This window comes from Rhincodon typus, chromosome 5 (genome assembly GCF_021869965.1).
Source record: "Rhincodon typus isolate 14 chromosome 5, sRhiTyp1.1, whole genome shotgun sequence".
Taxonomy (NCBI): Eukaryota; Metazoa; Chordata; class Chondrichthyes; order Orectolobiformes; family Rhincodontidae; genus Rhincodon; species Rhincodon typus.
In genome coordinates this window covers 1,920,208-1,934,908 of record NC_063336.1, presented here as the reverse complement: position 1 = coordinate 1,934,908, position 14,701 = coordinate 1,920,208, and the positions used below count along the sequence as shown (strand labels likewise).

The 14,701-nt window shown below is 42.1% G+C and overlaps 1 long non-coding RNA gene across 1 annotated transcript; it reads left to right on the top strand.

Moving 5' to 3' along the window:
• Window positions 1-8,515: 8,515 nt before the first annotated feature.
• LOC125483118 lies at window positions 8,516-14,228 on the top strand. Its single transcript, XR_007262086.1, has 2 exons — window positions 8,516-8,824; window positions 9,907-14,228. It is a non-coding gene; the product is annotated as an uncharacterized LOC125483118 (long non-coding RNA).
• The last annotated feature ends 473 nt before the right edge of the window (window positions 14,229-14,701 follow it).

Sequence of the window (14,701 nt, the reverse complement as noted above, 5' to 3'; positions counted from 1 at the left end):
AACTGGCTACAAAAAGACACGACCAATACTCGCTCATCTCAATCTACATGGATAAGGAGAACCACCAATTTGACTGGGATAGCTAAGCAGAGACAGGCACGGGAATTCCTAAAGCCTGGCAGTCCACAAAGAAAGCCATTAATAAACACACAACTCGACCCCATATACACTCCGCTACAAAGGAAAACCGGAAGTGAGGCAATGCAGCTCAACGGACTCCAGAGTTTAAAAACCAAGCTGGAAAATACAGACGCTTCATTTGGAGGCTGCACTGATGATGTTACCCAGCATGGTAATGAAACGTCTGCGGAACAACAAACCAGCTCGGCGAGCCAACCAACCTCAACACCCACAACCCAAGCTACAAATCTATTCCAAAACCTTAGAGAAATATCTATTCTGAGGAACTTCTGCAGAGATGTCCTGGATCTGAGATGACTAACCTCCAACAGCAACCTTTGTGCTAGGTTTGCCTGACCAGTGCAGGATTTACCCCCAATTTCTATTGACTTTGAACAGAAAATGCTGGTGAAACGCACCTGTGGAGAGAGAAACAGTTAATATTTCAAGGATAATATGACTTCTGTAGAGTTTTTCTTATTTCAGATTTCTAGCCGCAGTATTTTGCTTTTATCCCATTGACTTGAGTTTTACTTGGGCTCCTTTGATGCTGTACTGTCTTAACTGCTACCTTGATGTCAACTTCAGCTCTGGAGCTAAGCTCTGTTTCCTATGTTTGAACCATGGCTGTAATGAAGTCAAGAGCTGGGTGTCCTGGGCAGCACGGTGGCTCAGTGGTTAGCACTGCTGCCTCACAGAGCCAGGGACCCAGGTTCAATTCCACTCTCGGGTGACTGTCTGTGTGAAGTTTGCACATTCTCCCTGTGTCTGCATGGGTTTCCTTCCACAGCCCAAAGATGTGCAGGTTAGGTGGATTGGTGATGCTAAATTGTCCATAGTGTTCAGGGATGTGTAGATTAGGGGGATGGGTCTGGGTGGGATGCTCTGAGTTTCGACATGGACTTGTTGGGCCGAAGGGCCTGTTTCCACACTGTAGGGACTCTACGATAACCAAAACTTGGCATCAGTGAGCCAATTACTGTGCATATGCTGTCTGATAGCACAGTTGAGGACCCTTCCCAACACGTTGATGATCAGGTGTAGACTCAGGGGATGGTAATTGGCTGAGTTAGGTTTTAAAAACCTCTATCAAATAATAGGCCATTTGGCCCATGGGCTGGCTGTGCTGTTCAATGCAATCATAATTGATCCACTATTTACTCTGCTATCTCCCAAGCACCTTGATTTGACATCTAGTAATCTAAGGATTTCTTTCTCAAATACATTCCATGACATGGCTTTCTGTGTACCCTTGAACCCTTGCTCTGGACACCTTGGCGGGGTGGGGGTGAAATGTATCATCATCCCTGCATTCTGTCTCTTCAATCCTGTCAGAAGTTTTTGTTTCAAATAAGATCCCTTTTGATTCCTCTAAACTAGTGAATACAGACCCAGTTAACCTAAAACCTCATGCAATGGAGGCCAACAATGGGAGATGGCTGCCTAGTAGTAGTATTGCTAAGCGATTAATCCAGAAATCCAGGTAGTTTTCTGGGGACCCAGGTTCAAATCTTGCCACATCAGGTGGTGGAATTTGAAATAGATAAGAATCTGGAATTAAGAGTTTATAGATGACAATGAAACCATTATCAACCATTGGTAGGGCAAAAATATCCTTGGAGAGTTTTGCTAGTGCCATTTAGGAGAGTGTAAACTAGTGTTGCAGGGGGCGGGAACCAGAGCAGTCGGTCAGCATGTGGAGTGTTTGAAGAGAAGAGAGGGCTAAATTTAAATAAGTCTCTGGCAGGAAAAACAGGCAGGGCCAAGTTAGGGAACACCGCAGGACTAGCAGTCTGAAGTGTACTATTTTAGTGTAAGCAATATAACAGGTAAGGTAGATGAACTTTGAACCTGGATTAGTGCATGGGACTACGATATGGTAGCCATTACAGAAACTTGTTTGAAAGGAGAGTATGACTGGCAGCTCAGGGTTCCAGGGTTTAGATGTTTCTGAGGAACAGATTGGGAGGCAGATTTTGGAAAGGTGCAGAAGTAATAGGGTTGTTGTCATGGGTGACTTCAACTTCCCTCATATCGACTGGAACCTCAAGTGCAAATAGTTTGGATGGATCAGATTTTGTCAAGTGTGTCCAGGAAGGATTTCTGACTCAATATGTAGATAGGCAGACTAGAGGGGAGGTGCTATATTGGATTTGGTGCTTGGCAATGAACCAGGCCAGGTGTCAGATCTCTCGGTGGGAGAGCATTTTGATGATAGTGATCACAACTCCCTGACCTTTACTGTGGTCATTGAGAGGGATAGGAGTAGATGGTATGGGAAAGTATTTAATTGGGGGAGGGGGAATTACAATGCAATTAGGCAGGAACTGTGGAACATAAATTGGAAACAGATGCTCTCAGGGATCATGACAAATGACTTCTAAGCGACTCTTGGATAGGCACATGGAGGATAGTAAAATGTAGGGTATACAGGGTAAATTGATCTTAGTAGGATAATAGGCTGTACTGTGCTGTACTGTTCTATGTTCGAAGAATTTTCTCCAATAGCTTCCCACCCACTGATGTGAGACTCACTGGTCTGTAGTTTTCTGGATTATCTCTCTTTCCCTTCTTGAACAGAGGAACAACATTCGCATCGCCAGTCCTCCTGGACCTCTCCTGTGGCTAGCAAGGAATCAGAGAACTTGGTCAAGACCCCAGCAATCTCCTCCCTTGCCTCTCTCAGTAACCTGGGTAGATACCATCAGGCCTTGGGACTTATTCACCTTAATGCCCTTCAAGAGATCCAACACCACTTTCTTTCTTGATCTCAAAATACCCTAGGAAATTAGCATGCTCCACACAAATCTCACTATCCTCCATATCCTTCTCCTGGGCGAATATCAATGCAAAGTACTCATTTAGGATCCCACCCACATTATCTGCCTCCAAGCACAAGTTCCCTCCTTGATCCTTTAGTTGTCCTACCTTCTACCTCGTTGTCCTCTTTTTGTATCTATAGAATGCCTTGGGATTCTCTTTAACCCTGCTTGCCAAGGTCATTTCTTGGTTCCTTCTTGGTCTCCTAATTCCCTGCTTGAGTTCTTTCCTGCTTTCTTTATATTCCTCACGGGCCCTTTCTGATTTTTAGCTTCCTAAACCTTACTTATACTTCTTTCTGCCTTTTGACTAAATTCACAACCTCCCTTGTTATCCAAGGGTCCCTTTCCTTGCCATCTTTGTCCTTCCTCCTTGCTGGAACATGCTGGTCTTGAACTCTTTCCCAGCAGGTCTTTGAACAGTTTCCATGTGTCAAATATGGACTGGCTTGATAACAGCTCCTCCCAGTTAACACTCTCTAGCTCTTGCTTAATACTGACATAATTTGTCTTCTCCCAATTTAGTACCTTCCTGCAAGGTCCTGACTTGAGAATTCTGCCCTATCTAAGCCTCTTGTTCTAAGGGAGTCCCAGTCAATATTGGGGAAGTTAAAGTCACTCACAATGATTGTTTGTTTTTATTGCACCTTTCTGTATTCTGCCTACATATTTGTTCCTCAATGTCTCGGTGGCTGCTGGGGGCCTGTAGTATAATTCTATCAGAGTGATTGCGCCCATCTTATTTTTGAGCTCTGTCCATATTGCCTCAGTGGATGAACCCTTCAGCAGTCCTCTCTGAGCAAAGATGTAACATTTTCTCCCTGATTAGTAATGCAACTCCTCCACCCTCTTATCTTCCTCTATCTCATCTAAAACAACAAAACACTGAATCATTGAGCAGACCGTCCTGTCCGCCTCTCAACCAAGTCTTTGTAATGGCCCAACATCATAGTCCCATATACTGATCCAGGCCCTAACCTCATCTGCCTTATCTATAATACTCCTTCCATTGAAATAAACACACATCAGCCCGTTAGTACCATCGTATTCATTTACCTGTCTCTGCTTGTCTTTTCCTTCTGATTTACTGGTCTTATTGTCTACCTTCCCTTCAATCCTTCCACTTGCTGACTTGCTGCTCTGGTTCCCAGTCCCCTGCCACTCTAGTTTAAACCCTCCTGAGTAGATCTAGCGAATCTCCCTGCCAGAATATTGATTCCCCTCCAGTTTTGGTGCACCCTGTCATGTTTGTACAGGTCCCCCCTGCCTTAGAAGAGGTCCCAATGATCCAAGAACTTGAAACCCTGTCCCCTGCAGCATCTCGTTAGCCACGTATTTATCTGTCCTATCTTTCTATTCCTTGCCTCACTCGCAATGTGGCATTGGTGGTAACCCAGAGACAACTACTATTGAGGTCCTGCTCCTCAGCCTCTTTCCTAACTCCCTGTACTCACTCCACAGGACCTCCTTCTTTCTATCTATGTCGTTGGTACCAAATTGCGTCACGACCTCTGGCTGCCCACTATATACCCTTTTCAGAATTTCATGTAATGGCTCAGAGACAGCCTTCGCTCTGGCACCAGGGGGACAACACGTCATCCTGGAGTCTCGGATATGGCCACAGAAACGCCTGTCTGTGCCCCTAACTAGCAAATCTCCTACCACTGTTACTAACTTGGATCTTGCCCAACCCTGCTCTACAGCTGTTGCTTGTATACTCCCCTGAGAGGCTACTCCCCCCTCTCAGTATCCAAAACAGTATACCTGTTAGAGTGGTGAATAGCCACAGGAGACTCCTGGACCACCTGACTGCCTCTCCTGGCAGTCACTCATCTACCTGACCGAACCTCTGGTGTGACCACCATCCTGTAACTAGTGGCTATCACACTCTTTGCCCCTTGTAAGATCCTCTGTGTGTCCAACTGCTGCTTCACCTGAACAACGTGGTCGATGAGGAGCTACAGCCGGTCACAGTTCCTGCAGACATAGTCATCAGGGACAGTAGACTGCCCCCGCCGATCTCCCACATCTGGCAGGATGAGCACATCACTGCCCTAAATGCCATCTCTGCCCCTTGCGCTAAGAAAGATGAAAGAATTTTACCTTTCCTTTACCTTGCTTGCCTTACTCACTGAAGCCGAGTATTCACCTAAGCCCGCACTTCACTGTTCCTTGTCACCGAGTTCTTCCTCTCTCCGCTGAATGGTCGCAGTGACTGCACCAACTTCTCCCAGAATGCTCAGCCTCTCAGCATGCTTTTCCTGCTGCTTATCACCGGGATGGTTCTTCCACACCCTGCTGAATGGTCGTGTTGACTACGCTGACTTCTCCCAGATTGATCGGCGAAGTCTCAGCATCCTCTTTTGGATTTTAGATACTTAAGGATAAGGACAAGAGTGGACCTCGGATGAAGGTGTTGAATTGGGGGAAGGTCAACTATAACCGAATTAGGCAAGAATTGGAGAATGTGGATTGAGAGTGGCTGTTTGAGGGTACATCCACATTTAACGTGGGATTCTTTTAAGGACCAGTTGATTTAGAGTGCAGGACAGGCATATTTCTGTGAAAATGAAGGGCAGGAATGGCAGGATTCATTGGAGGAATGTGTAACTGGTTTGATTAGTAAGTTTGTGGATGACACAAAGGTTGGTGGAATTGCGGATAGCGATGAGGACTGTCGGAGGATACAGCAGGATATAGATCTATTGGTGACTTGGGGGGGCAGAGAGATGGCAGATGGAGTTTAATCCAGAAAAATGTGAGAGAATGCATTTCAGAAGGTCTAATTCAGATGGAAAATATACAGTAAATGGCAGAACCCTTAAGAGTACTGAAATGCAGAGGGATAGGCACAGGTCACTGAAAGTAGCAAAGCAGGTGGAGAAGGTAGTCAACAAGGCATATGGCATGCATGCCTTTGTCGGTTGGGGCATTGAGTTTAAAAATTGACAGGTAATGTTGCAACTTTATAGAACCTTAATTAGGCCACATTTGGAATTTTGTGTTCAATTCTGGTCGCCACACTACCAGGAGAATGTGGTGGCTTTGGAGAGGGCACAGAAAAGATTTACCAGGATGTTGCCTGGTATGAAGGGCATTCACAAGGAGGAGAGGTTGGAGAAACTTGAGTTGTTCTCACTGGAACGATGGAGGTTGAGGGGTGACCTGACGGAGGTCTACAGGATTATGAAGGGCATGGACAGAGTGGACAGTCAGAAGCTTTTTCCTAGGGTGGAAGAGTCTGTTAGTAGGGGCCATAGGTTTAAGATGCGAGGGGCAAAGTTTAAAGGTGATGTACGAGGCAATTTTTTATTTTACACAGGGTGTTGGGTGCTTGGAACTCGCTGCCGGGGGAGGTAGTGGAAGCAGATACTATAGTGACTTTTAAAGGGCATCTTGATAAATACATGAATAGGATGGGAATAGAGGGATACAGTCCCCGAAAGGGTAGGGGGTTTTAGTTGTGGCAGGCTACATGTTGGCGCAGGCTTGGAGAGCCGAAGGGCCTGTTCTTGTGCTGTAATTTTCTTTGTTCTTAAGCTCAAATTGGGAATTAGGAGGGCAAAAATTGGCCAGCAGAGTTGAGGAGAATCCCAAGGCATTTTATACATATATTAGCAGCAAGAAGGTAGCTAGGGAAAGATTAGGCCCACTCAAGGATAAAGGAGGGAGGTTATGTGTGGAGTCAGGGGAAATGGGTGAGATCCTTAAGACTACTTTACATTGGTATTCAGCAAAGAGAGGGACTTGAGGTTAGGGAAAGGTGTGTAAATACTCTCAGGCAGATCAACATTATGAAGATGGAAGCATTGGGTGTTTTGAAATACATTAAGGTAGACAAGCCCCCAAGGGCCAGATGGGATCTATCCCAGGATACTGTGGGAGGCAAAGGAAGAAATAGCTGGGGCCTTAACAGATATCTTTCCATCCTCTTTTGCCTCAGATGAGGTTCCAGAAAACTGGAAAATGGCTAGTATTGTTCCTTTAAGAAGAGAAACGGGTAATCTAGATAATTGCAGCCGGTGAGCTGTTGGAGAAGGTACTGAGAGACAAATTTATTCACATTTGGAAGCAAATGGACTCGTTAGTGATAGGCAGCGTGGGTTTGTGCAGGGAAGGTCATGTCTCACCAACTTGATTACTTTGAGGAGGTGACAAGAATGATTTGAGGCAAGCACAGTGGATGTTATCTGCATAGACTTTAGTAAGGCATTTGATAAGGTACCTCATGGCAGGCTGGTACAGAAGGTAGAGTCTCATGGGATCCAGGCTGAGCTGGCTAGATGGATACAAAACTGGCTTGGTCATAGGAGACAGAGTAGCAGTGGGTGTTTTTCGGAGGGAGATAAGTAGCTAGTGGTGTTCTGCAGGGATCGGTGCTGAGACCTTTGTCATATAAATGATCTGGAGGAAAATATAAGTTTGATTTAAGTTTATGGTTGACACCAAAACTGACGGAGTCGCAGTTAGTTAGGAGGTTTGTCAAAGGATACAGCGAGATATAGATTGCAAATTTAGGTAGCGAAACAGCAGATGTAGTTTAATCTGGACAAATGCGAGGTGATGCATTTTAGAAGATCAAATTCAGGTGCAAATTATGCAATAAATGGCAGAACCCTTAGCAGCATTGACATGTAGACAGATCTAGGCATACAGGTCCACAGATCCCTGAAAATGGCAACACCGGTAGATAAGGTGGTCAAGAACACATACAGGATGCTTTCCTTCATCGGCCGGCGCATCAAATATGAAAGTTGGCAAGTTATGTTACAGCAGCACAAAACTTTAGTTAAGCTACATTTGGATTATTGCCTGCAGTTCTGGTTGCTGCACTCACAGAAAGACGTAGATGCTTTGAAGAGGATTCAGCAAAGGTTTACCAGGATGTTGCCTGGTCTGGAGGGTTTTAGTTATGAGGAGAGATTGGGTAAACTTGGAATGTTTACCCTGGAAAGATGCAAGCTGAGGGGCAAGCTGAAAGAAGTCTACAAAATTGAGACACATAGTTAGGGTTGATAGTCAGAAGCTTTCTCTCAGGATGGAAAGGTCAACTACTTGAGGTTCAGGGTGATAGGGGGAAAATTTAGGGGAGAGACGTGAGGAAATGCACTGCCAGTGGAGGTCGTAGAAGCAGACACATTAGTAATGTTTCAAGCATATCTTGATCAACACATGAACATGAGGTGGACAAGGTCAGAAATCACACAACACCAGGTTATAGTCCAACAGGTTTATTTGAAAACACAGACTTTCGGAGTCTTGCTGCTATTTCATGTGTTAGGAGAGAAAGAGAGAGAGAGAGATATTGCACATGGGCTAAAAGTAACTGGTCTAAATAGGGATTAGTAACAGGCTCTTTGGCCCACTAAGCCTGTTACTATGAGATAGTAAGAACTGCTGATGCTGGAGTCAGAGATAACAGTGTGGAGCTGGAGCAACAGAGTAGGCCAGGCAGCATCAGAGGAGCAGTAAAGCTGACGTTTCAGGTCGGGACCTGAAACATCAGCTTTCCTGCTGCTCTGCTGCCTGGCCTGCTGTGTTCCTCCAGCTCCATACTGTGTGTTATCTTTATTTATGCCTGTTACTGTGCTGTTTTGTATTGTGTTGTTATTTGAATTGACTGAAGAATGGTAACTGTGATGCTGGGGACCCTCTGAGAAGGTGGAAATGAATTATCTAATTAACACTGCAACAATCCTCAGCCAAATGTTTCAGCCTTGTCTTTTGAATTGATGTGCTTGGTTGTCGCATCATTTGAGGATGGGGGTATTTATGGAGTCTGCTCCTCCAGTGAATTATTTCATTGCCCACCGCCATTCATGACTGGATATAGCAGGACTGTAGAGCCTAGATCTTAGATTTGCAGTTTTTATTCAGTCATACAGGTAATTTTCACTTTTTCCAACTGAATTCACTGCATAAAATAAAAACCCTTGCCAAGAATTCCAAATGTGCACCTTTAATATGACTGACAATTAAATCATCATGCACTCCTATTACTAGTTATTTATCAACTGGATGCTATGTGAGGACTTAAATTCTGCTTGCTTCTGTCTCAAGTGAATAGAGGAGTGGAAATGGGGTTGCTGAGCATGAAGTCCAGGATTCATTATTTAAAAAGTTGAGCCATTGAGTATTACATTCCAGAGAGAAGTCATTAGACTCTAAATGTTAATCTGTTTCTCTCTCCTCAGATGCTGCCAATCCAGCTGTGCATCCCTAGCACTTGTTCTTATTTTGCATCATTTATAAAGACTTGGCAAGGTGTTACTAAGTGTGAAGTACTGTGGTGGAGAGAGGGAAAGGAGCAGGTTTTAGTGCATGTAGAAAGGAGACCCGATGGGGAGCAGAAGTTGAGCAGAGTGTATGAAATGCCTGGTGTCGAAGGTTAGCAGGGTTCAGAGACTGAAACGGGTTGAGAGTTGTTTCTTTTTCCTCCCCAATCATCTGATCTATGTTGTTACGCGGTTAGTACAAGCCAAGCAGCAAGTACACTCTTACAGAAACAAGATTTCCATTTGAGAAGCCATGATGTGGACATGCTGGAGTTGGACTGGGGTGGGCAAAGTGTGTGAATGTCAGGTGGTGTCGTGTGACTTTTGACCTGATCAATCATAGGTCATCCCTTCACTTGCTATTCAGCTGTTGACACTTTACTCTTACCATTTTGCACGTTTGATCACCTGCAAAGACTTGTTATTCAGCTTGTCAACAATGCACTGACACCATTTGTACTATCTTGTGATACTTTTAATTACCAGCAATGATCTTGTAATGTTCTCTCCACCTATAAATTCTGTGCTTGTGCGCTTCCCTCTATTTCATCTGATGAAGGAACAGTGCTTTAAAAGCTTGTGATTTCAGATAAACCTGTTAGACTATAGCCTGATGACGTGTGATTTCTCAGAAGCCAGAACAGATTTTTTGCTTTTTAAAAAAAAATTTACATTTCTCACTCTCTTCACAGGGTTCAACCACATCATTCCGTATTTCTACGTAATTTACTTCATTTGTCTGCTTATTCACCGTGAAGCCAGGGATGAGCGTCAGTGCAGGAAGAAGTATGGTGTGGCTTGGAATAAGTATTGCCAGCAGGTCCGCTACCGAATCTTCCCATATATCTACTGAGCAAGTCTGTTTTACCCACTAGATTACATGCCTCTGCACATTATTGTCACTTGTGTTTTGAAGAAAATGCAAGATGAATGTTAATATATTCATCCAATTGTAATCATGAGGCTGGTTGGTTTTAAAAGTATTTATACGTTCTTCCGTTATAACCCTGTCCCTCCCCCTTTTATAAAAGAAAAACTTGATTCATAGTTAGCCACCTATTTACAGCAGAACAAAGTATGTAATCTTCCAGTGGACAGAATGCCCTGGCAGACTCTTTTAAAATTTGAAATATATTCCTTATAGCTCATTTTTCCTTAATTTGAAGGAAGGGACAGGATAGCTTGAGGGACAAATATTTTGTGCTGGTGTTACTATTTAACTTTGGTAAAGACTGTGAACTCTAAACATGGTTAATTATTTAAAGATTTGGTATGTCACTCACCACAGAAGGGTTCACTTCTCTCAGGTATTCATGAAATAAGAGCTGATTGTATTGAGACCTGCTTTAAGATGGTCATAAAATCATCGTTCCTCACGGCAGATTGCACTATCTCTTGTGTTTAAACACATCAGCTGTTTTAAAGAAAATTTAAATTTTTGCTTTTTCACTTTTTGATTCTTCCTGTATTTTAATAAGGGGCAGGTCCTGCATGATGCATGTTATAATTTTGAACCTTTATTCACATTGTCATGATTGACCTAGTGTGCAAAACATTTTCAAATTTCTCCTTCACCTGTTTTTAAAAAAAACTGTAAAGGTAACTACTGGAATTAATGGCCATTTTCCAAATCCTTATCATTTATTATGAATACTTTGGCCAGTTGCTTTGGGTTGTAATTTCAGTTTGAAGTTTTGTATTCATCCACCTTTTTAGAAAATCAGGATAGGGAACTGAAGAACTGTTACCTAACTGGCTACACATAAATGTGAATGTTCTGATCACCACTTCAGTTATTCCTTTCTTCCCTATCCATTTTCCTTCATTCTCTATATCTGCCCATTCATCTATCCTGAATTATCATACTCAGGTTATTTGATTATGCGTAGTCCAAGTTCAGCCCAAAGGGATTACCAGATCTTTGTGATGCTGCATCATGGGTTCTGTTTCCCTTCATATCTGTTTCCTACAGTAGTATTTAAAGGAGATCATCATCTGGGAGTATAGAATAATTATGAGCCTACCTGCATTACCTGAAACCTTTAAAATTCTGTAGGGTACTTTTCCTGATATGGTGACCTGTGCAGTTCTTGTACTGTAAGCCATCTTTAGAACAGGGATCCAAATATATTTAGCCAACTCTAGGTTTCTTTGAATGCCTTGCTGTTTTCTGGAATCCTGGTTTGTGTCACTTTGCTATTTTGTATGAGTGAAGAATATACACTGGAAGGCTCATGATTTATCCGTAACACTCTCAATGAAGTCTTTTAAAAGAAGACATTTTGTTCATGGATATTGAAAATTTTACTTAAATATTTACAGTGCTATTAATGAGCCAGAGATTTGGTAACTAGAACGTTCACTTTTCCAGTGCTGGAAGCTCGAGGATGGGTTAAATCTTCAACCTCATCAGAAACACTTAGTGCAGGAAAGTAAGTGGCAAAATAATGTAGATGCTGGAAATCTGAAACAAATACCAAGAAAGCTGGAGAAATGCAACAGGCCTGGCAGCATCTGTGGACAGAAAAACACGAGTTGATGTTTTGAGTCCAATATGTCACTCAGTGTTAATTCTTTTCACAGAAGCTGCCAGACATGCTGGGTTTCTTCAGCATTCCTTGTGTTTATTTGCCAAGGACAAGTGGGTGTAGCCACAAAGTTTTTGATCCTGCTGTTTTAGGAAATTGAGGTGGACCCCATTTTCTCTACTAATCCATGGCATAACATGGACCATTCATTCTGAGCTGTCGTTTCCAATACTTTGGCTTAGTTTTCTTGAATCCTGTTTTTATCTTCGATTTGGATTCCTTTAGGACATAAAGAATTTATTTTTAAAGCTGGAAGATGGCATCTGATTGAAAAGTCTATTTTAATATTAGCTTGCTGCCTTCGTTGGAATGTGAGGGGTTGTGTTTATTGTTGATAGATGAAACCTCAACTGTGTATTTTTCAGCAGGAGCTCCCCCATAGCTTAATTTTATATGACTACAGAATGGATCTGTAATGAGAGGGGCATTATTTTGTTTTGACTTCTGGCTCTGCAAAGTATCACACTATTGTTTACGTTTGATTTTTCACTCATCATAAAGCCAATACCTTGACTGTAGTCCACCAATCGGAAACCTATGGTTCCAGAATTAAATAGAGATGCTCTGATTTTTGAGTAATGTTGAGGATGAATACGAAGGGTGGGCTCCAGATTCCATGAAGCCACAACTTCCCTGGAGTGCAGGCAGTTATTTTGTAGAATTTGTGTTGGTTATCCAGTTTGTGAGTTTTACCAGTAAAATAAAACCAATAGAATGAATTCTACCTTGCATTCTCTTGCTGTCCATTGATTGTAAGTAAGGACAGGTTACAGATGAATTGCAGATTTCTGCTGGTGCAAATCTTAATATGATGCAGAAATTGGTGGGACGTCCAAAGAGATCTTCCTGCACTTGGTTGTGGCAAACGGTCACATCAGCAGGCAGCCTGTATCCGAACCATTTTTCAGAGTTGACTTTTATTAAATGTCCTACTGATTGTGTATTCCTAACCATCGGTTTTAATAAATGACATGGTGCACAACCTGAGTTTAAAAACGGGGGGGGGGGTGTGGAAATAAGACCACATAGTTACCATAGCCTAAAGGAGTACAAGATCTACAGGCTGTCTGTCACTTTGCCAGACTAACACAGACTCTCCCTATGTATAAGATGTACATGTTCTGAATTTATTTTTTGATTTTATTTTCTGTGCTGAATTCTGGTATCCTAAAAATCAGACTTCCTTTTATTAAAGGACATTTTTGATGTATTCTTGATTATAAATGTAGCTTTACTGACTAAATATTTTTTATGTATGAAAAGAATTACAGTATTTCAGATGGATTTAACTGACTTCAATATAATCAATTTAGTGTAACATTCATTGTCTAGCACTGCCAAGGAGGCAGCACTATGGCTCAGTGGTTAGCACTTCTGCCTCACATTGCCAGGGACTGGATTCAATTCCACCCTTTGGTAACTGTGTGGAGTTTGCATGTTCCTCCTCATATCTGCATGGGTGTTCTAGTTTCCTCCTAATGACCAAAGATGTGTGGGTTAGGTAGACTGGCTATGCTAAACTGTCCATAGTTTCCAGGATTATTGTATTTGCCATGGGATGCATGTCGGAGGGCTGGTATGGGCCAAATGGTCTGCTCCCACACTGCAGGGATTGTGTGATTTTTATAAAAGAATCCCTTCTGTGGTATTCAGTGCCACATGCTTTTAGAAATCTGTGGCTCATGAGTCTATGTAAAATGAAACTAATTGTATTATGGGATAGTAATTAAAGTAGCCCCCTACTGTCCCTTCAAGAGCTCACCCTGTCTTGGCATGCCCTTATATAAAATAACCCTGGATTCTGGAACATTGTTTCAAACTGATTTGATTTGAGGCATGATGCTAAGCTTAGACGCTTCCTAAGCATCAATCTATTATCTGGAGCAATTCACTGCACTTAACCCTAGACCTTGACCACAGCAGCTGAGTCAGTAAAATATCAGCAACAAATCAATGAAATCAGAAGGCTTGTGACCATCAAAGCTCTGGAAACAATGTCAAATAAGTAGAAATAGGGTTGATTTAAATTCTGACAGTTCTTAATTCTGACAGTTCTTCAGTCCCATGCATTGCTTTTGAGAATATGGGTGAACTTGCTATTTTTTTTTTCTATCTAGAAGGACTATTTCACCAATGTGAGAAAAATGTCTTTTGTAGTTATGAATAGTTCCAGCTTATGATGTGAACTCAAGCTAAAATTCTTTTTACTTCAGCACTGCAATTTCAATGAGCCTAGGAGTTCTGAGGCAATATTTGTATATAGCTTTGTTTTGATGGGAACAATTGTTGAACATGGATAGGAGATATTTTTTCATGGTTGCTTATGTAACAGTACCCAAGATTTTATTGCTTGCAAAAACATGCACTGTACAAATAAAGAAGTTACTTTTTATATTTTTTGACTGAAATAAAGATTTCCACTCAGGCTTGTGTTGCCTTTACTTTGTTTCTTGATTGAATAAATATTTCTTAAATTATATATAATTAGTACCTATTGCAACCTTTTACTACCAATGAAATGACATTCAAAATGGGCTAGTGTAATGAAACCCTTTGCCTGAAGAAGGGCTATTAGTAACAAAATAATTGACCCAATAACCAGTTTGAGGGTTAAATGAAACTGGCTCCCAAAAGAAATTCACTTCATAATTTTTGTCATATTTTTTAAAAATATAATCAACAGTAACAGTAGTGACCTGACACACACGCTTAGAGTTAAGCTTGCTTGTCTTTCCTCTAGGTACTAAAATCTGAAAATAAAGGATTATTTCCCACACAAAGAACGCAGCATGAACCAGACAACATCTCAATGCTACTACTGAATTTTCAATCTGGTTTCTGCTTCTGCCACCCACTAACACAACTGGTGCATTAGTCTGCTTCAGACTTTGCCATTCAA